Source organism: Globicephala melas, chromosome 3, assembly GCF_963455315.2.
Source record: "Globicephala melas chromosome 3, mGloMel1.2, whole genome shotgun sequence".
In the NCBI taxonomy this organism is placed as follows: Eukaryota; Metazoa; Chordata; class Mammalia; order Artiodactyla; family Delphinidae; genus Globicephala; species Globicephala melas.
The window spans coordinates 78,276,721-78,283,257 of record NC_083316.1 but is presented as its reverse complement, the minus strand read 5'-3'; positions in this window follow the sequence as shown (position 1 = coordinate 78,283,257).

The following is a 6,537-nucleotide window of genomic DNA, read 5'->3' as shown; positions in this document are numbered from 1 at the left end:
GGCTCGAACCCATGTCCCCTGTATTGGCAGGTGGTTTCTTAACCACTGTGCCACTGGGAAGTCCTGTCTATTTTATATATAGTAGTTTGTATCTGCTAATCCCAAACTCCTAATTTATCCATCTCCAACTCCCTTTCCCCTTTGATAACCATAAATTTGTTTTCTATGTCTGTGAGTCTGTTTCTGTTTCATAAATAAGTTTATTTGTATCATATTTTAGATTCCAAATATAAGTGATATCATATGGTATTTGTCTTCCTCTTTCTGACTTACTTACTTAGGCATACATGATTTTTTACTCTTAACTGCACAAATTCTTAAAAGAGTAAAAAAAAAAAATTACTCTTTTTATTTAATGTAACTGAATCTGGGGGAAAAGTACTCATGTTTGACTGTTCACCAAAACAATATGCATTCTTTGATAAACTAAGTAAATAACTATTAAATTAATCATTGGTTTTTCCTACTTTACCCACTCAATATGTTATACCTAAATTAGCTAAGCCTTTTAGGATATTTATAAACTGATATATATATTTATAAATTCATATATATGTGTATATATATTCACACACACACACTCATATATATACAAGCTACATTATCTGGAAGAAAGTTACTAAATTTGAAAATCAACTGCTTGTAGAGAGTAAATATAAACATTGTAGAGCAACACAAGGTTTCAATTACATGTTGAAGGTATATATGTGTCTATATATATACATATATACTAATGTTTTACAAATTCTAGTAATGCTGAGTTGTCTTCCAGTATTTGTTTAGAAGGTATAAAAACTCATGGCTCAATAGTAAAATGCTAATTGAGTTTGCTAAAAGATGTCTCTTAAGAATTATAAGCCCCAAGTAAAAAACCACTAATAATCTTAAAGTCCAGTAACTGGGGTTAAAATTTTTAAATGAAGAGCATTGCAAAGCAAATATCTGGCACAGGTACTAAAAAGGTAAAAAAGGCAAAAAAATCTGAATTCTGAAATACATCTGTCCCCAGTGATTTCAACTTTACAGAACTAACAGATTACAAATTGTACATTTGTTTTCCCAGTCAAGACACTGAGAATCAGGATTTTTGTTTTCTCTAATAGAAATATTTCAAAATAGAATGCATACATAGACTCTGGAGAGAAAAAGAGAAATGCAAGACTTGAGTAGAGCTATCCTTGTTTCCTCTTCCTTCCCTTTTTGGACAGGCAACCATTTTCTCTTGGGGCAGAACAGTAAAGGCTCTGCTGTACCATGACTCCAGAAAAAATAAAGGCACTTTTATCTGCCCGATTTCTTGTCAGGTGAAGGGAGAATTATATTTGGTGAATTTTCAAAAGCACCCTGAGCCTTCAATCAGGCCTCAATGTTCAAAGATCTCATGGAACAGAGGTTCGGGTTAACCAGAAGACTGGGCAAATGACTTGGTGATTTTAAAAGGCACACTAATAGATGCAAGCTACATTATTTGGAAGAAAGTTACTAAATTTGAAAATCAATTGCTTGCAGGGGGTAAATATAAACATTAAATAGCATCACAAAGTTTCATTAGCTCATAGTTATAAAATTGGCTATTATAACTTTATACCATATATTTTGTTTGCCAACAGGTTTACCTGGAAAATATAAAGTATGCCTATTTGAGATCAAAGAAGGTGATAGCACTTATCACCTTCTAGCAGGGTGCATTTTTTTCTTATTTATTAACTATATATACTATCTTAAAATTAATAAATTATATATTAATTAATGTAACTATAATATATTAATATATTATCATATTGATCATTATTTGTCTTCTCTGCTTGAATATAAGCTCTACTCTGGCAGAGGTATTCATAGTTTTTCACCAAGCATGTAGAACAGTGCCTGGCACATTCCACAAAACTTGTGGAGTGAATGAATAAAATATAAAAGTGAAAATTAAAAGAAGGAAATCATTCTACTGAAGATACTTTACAGTACAACAAAATCAGATAATAATTTTTAAAAATCATATCCAGGAAGACTTAATTTGTTCTCATTAAAGAAAAAGTGCCATACCACTAGGACCTCTAGCATCACTCTCAGCTGGAGAAAGTCTTCTCCATCATGGCCATGTCTTAGCACAGGGGTCTCCCCTCCCTAAAGACCTTGGCTCTAGTTCACCACTCTCAGAATAGTAATCCCATACCTGGCTGTGGTACTTTCCGTCTGAACTGATTCTACCATAAAATTTATACTGCCACTTATTCAAGGGAATAAAAACATGGTTTAAATGTTTATCCCCAAGGTCCTGGAAACAGATCTGAATAAGAGTTGGAGCCAAAAAATTAGACATGGATTGAGACTATAAAGATTTCTATGTTCTTTCTGCTTATCCAAGCATTGAATTTTGAGGTAACCACTGAAAAGCACAACTGCAGCTTTTGGTTCAATCACAATTTGATAATTAAATATCATTTAAGTATGAGCTATAGCTTTCCTGAAATATAAGGATAGCTCAAAATGTTTGGTAAGCTATAGATAACAACTGAGTGTATTAGACAACTCAGAAAAGATAGTGATGAATTTTGTGAAGGATAAAATTGAACCCCTTCCCCCTAATTACAACACCTCTCCATCTCAACATACACTGACTGCAACCCACACCCACACCCACAGTGTCACTACAAAAGAAAGTATTGCCTTGAAGATATTAATGACTTCCTTCTTGGCAAATCCTCTTCTCAATGATTCTTTGGCCAGCATTTCATAATTTCTATTGTCTTAGTTTAGGTGGCATTCCACAATCCCAGATATTTTCCTGCTTTTACAAAGATCTGAGACATTTAACAGCACTCCTCACTGAAGTCATCCCATGGAGCTAAGTTTTCTCTTCTCTTTTTCTTTTATTTCCATTGACAACTCACACATTTTTATAATATTACCTACTAGAGAGTGTGCTTTCTTAGAAAAGTTATCGTTCTGATATTCAGTAAGTGTTCAAATATAGCTTCCTATTCAAAACATGGTTTTCCCTTTTTTTCAAAAGTTCAAATAAAAACAAAAGTTTAAAAAAATGTATCTATCCTGCATTCTAAATAACTCATCTTAATGATTCTTCTTTTTATTGGCCAGGCTATTCCCTTCAATTCCCACAGCCACCATATTAGGCTAGGTCCATAGCAAACTTGAAGTAAACATGTCTATTGTAGGCTGAATCATAGCCCCCGCACGCCTGCAAAATTCACATATTGAAGTCTTTACCCCAAATACCTCACAATGTATCTGTATTACAAATAGGGCCTTTAAAAAGATAATCCAGGTAAAATGAGGTCATATGGATGGACCCTAATACAATATGACTGGTGTCCTTATATGAAGAGATGAAGACACAGACACACATGGAGGAAAGACCATGTGATGACACTGGAAGAAGATGACAAAAGAGAGACCCTCAGAAGAAACCAACCCTGCCTACACCTTGATCTCATACTTCTAGCCTCCAGAACTGTGAGGAAATAAATTTCTATTGTTTAAGACACCGAGTCTGTGGTAGTTTGTTACGGCAGTTCTAGCAATAATACAACATCCATCTCATTATCTGATCCATTAACTTGGCCAATGACCCCTTGTTCTCTGACCACAGTAAATATCTAGCATGTTTTTCTCTTGGCTATGGGTTTTTACCTCTTTATGCAATTTCCCTGATATAAAAGACACACATTAGGTGTCGTTTCTGCTCCTCCTCTGCCCTTCCTTTCCATGTTCTCAATTATATCCATTACCATACTTCCCCTCAGTCATGCCACTCAAGATCAATTCACCCTAGATTTCCTCTTTAAATTAAAGCTTCCTTTATAAGTCCATCCTTGCAATAAAAAAAAAAAAAACTAGTAGGCTCCTCCTATATCAATAATTGATCTTTTTCACTCAACTTGTATTCTACCTCCTCTTATAAGAATAGTTAAATTCCATTTTGAAATTCATATATTTAAAGTATGTATCTCTTATGCTGGAAATTTCCTTTGTGGTCTTTCCTTAAGAAATCTAAAAATACCTGATATTTCATGTACACTTTACTCATTCCCAAATTACTTTTAAGTGTTTATAAAAATGGAAGTAGGGCTTCCCTGGTGGCGCAGTGGTTGAGAGCCCGCCTCCCGATGCAGGGGACACGGGTTCGTGCCCCGGTCCAGGAAGATCCCGCGTGCTGCGGAGCGGCTGGGCCCGTGAGCTGTGGCCGCTGAGCCTGCGCGTCCGGAGCCTGTGCTCCGCAACAGGAGAGGCCACAACAGTGAGAGCCCACGCACCGCAAAAAAAAAAAAAAAAAAAAAAAAAAAGAAGTATTTTTTGCTATACTCTATTTGAGTCAACTCTAACCTGCTAAGACACTAATATTTAAGATACCCTCCTAGAAGGGCTAGCTCATCTAAGAAAACCTTAAGACCAGGGAGGTCTGTTATCACAACTATATTCTGGGAAAATTAATGCCTGCAAGTAAAAGACAAGACCTTAAAGTATAAAAAGCAAGTAAACAAATAAATGAAAACCCACAGTTTTCAATACACACACACACACACACACACACATTTAAAATACACACATTTCAAAGTACTTTAAATTATTAAAGAGGAACTATTATGCTTGCAATATCACATTTTGTATCACTGACTCTATTCACTTCTGCTAGTAAGATTGAGATTATGAAGAGGCACTGAATACTAATTTTAGCAACACAAACCAACTGTTTTCATGTTTACATAGGGCAAATATTAATTATTTTTTTCATGTGCAACTATCTCCAACATGTTTCAGTCAAAAGAATTATAATGGAAATTAATGAGAATTGTATGGTTTACATTTTCACTAACTTGAAACATAACCTTTAAACAAAATGGGTTCTACTTTATTGACATAATTTCTAAAAGGACAAGTTTTAGACGAAGCTAATAATAAGTTAATAGTCTTCAAATATGTGTTACAATAGGAATATTATGGGAGCCACAATACTTATTTTCCTGAATTGTTCAATTGGATTAAAATATAAAAACAATAAATTTATAACATTTTATTATAATTTTTTCACCAATTTCTACCTCTAGACCTAAAACTAGACAAAAACAAAAGAAAATATATCCAGATGATGAGAGTTTACTAGTCTAGAACATATTCTATGGAAAGATGGAGAAAGGTATCATGACAATCAAAGAGATAATGACTGGTCTATTAATTTAGATATTTTTTCAGTAGAAAGAAACAAGAAACTCAATGCAAATAGGCTTAAACAAAAAAATTTTTAACGGAAGGGGAAGATTTATTGGCCCATATAACTGAACAGTCAAGAATAGGTTTATATTCACATACAGCATGACGCCATCCTCAAACCTCATCAGAATCCTTTTCTTAGCTTTGCTTCCTCCAGTTTAATTTTTAGGCTGTATATAATAGCCTCCTCAAAACTCCAGGTTCTCCCTTGGAGCTTCAATAGCCAAAAACCTCAATACTCACATCGCCAAGCTCAGAGGAGAAAAGAGAGTATGTGCCCCAACATTCTCACCAAAATCCTCCTCTGTTTTATTCATATGGACCAGTTTAGAATACATGTGCTGTCTTCAGGTGGTATACTCTAATAGATTAAGCTGAGTCTCACCTCTGAAGTTAGGCATGAAGTCAACCCAGTAGGGAATGGTACCAGGAAAAAGGGAGCATGGATTTTGGCCAGCAAACTATCACTATAACAAGGATAGCAGATCTTCAAATGTTGAACACTACTGTTTCAGTATCATATCATATGAGAGCTTCCACTTTTCAAGCCAACTCTGTGAGCACAGTGTTAAAGGAATTTATTTACCTTGATTGTACTAGTTTTCTATGCTGCATAACAAATTAACACAAACTCAGAGGCTTTAAACAACACCCGTTTATTGTCTTGCCGTTCTGTAGGTCAGAAGTCTGCACACAGCTTGACTGAGTCCTCTACTCAAGGTCTAATGATGTTGAAATCAAGGTGTTGTCTTGGCTTCTTTCTCATCCAGAGCTCAGGGTCCACTTCCAAGCTCACGGGGTTGTGGCAGAAATCAGTTTCTTGTGGTTGTAGGACTGAGGCCCTGGTTTTCTTGCTGGCTGTCCACTGGAGACCACTCTCAGCATCTAAAGGATACTTCCAGATCCTTGCACCATGGACCCCTCCATCTCAAAACCACCAATGGAGAATCTCTCTCAAATTGAATTCCTCTCACATTTCACATCTGTCTGACTTGTCTCTGATCTCTAACCACATACTTAAAGGACTCATATGATTAGGTCAGGCCCACCCAGATAATCCCTCTCTAAGATTAACTGTTTGGGATCTTAATTACATCTGCAAAATTCCTTCACAGCAGTACCTAGATTTGATTGAATAACTAGGTGAAGGTATATATGCACAGGGGCCAGAAATCTTAAGTATCATCTTAGAGTTCAGTCTACCACACTAATATATTTTGGTTTCACTTTTAAGGAGGGTAGAGTAAGAGTGCGCTAAAGGGGGTGGAGAAGGCTTTTGTTTTCTTAACAAATCCATTTGTTTTGTGG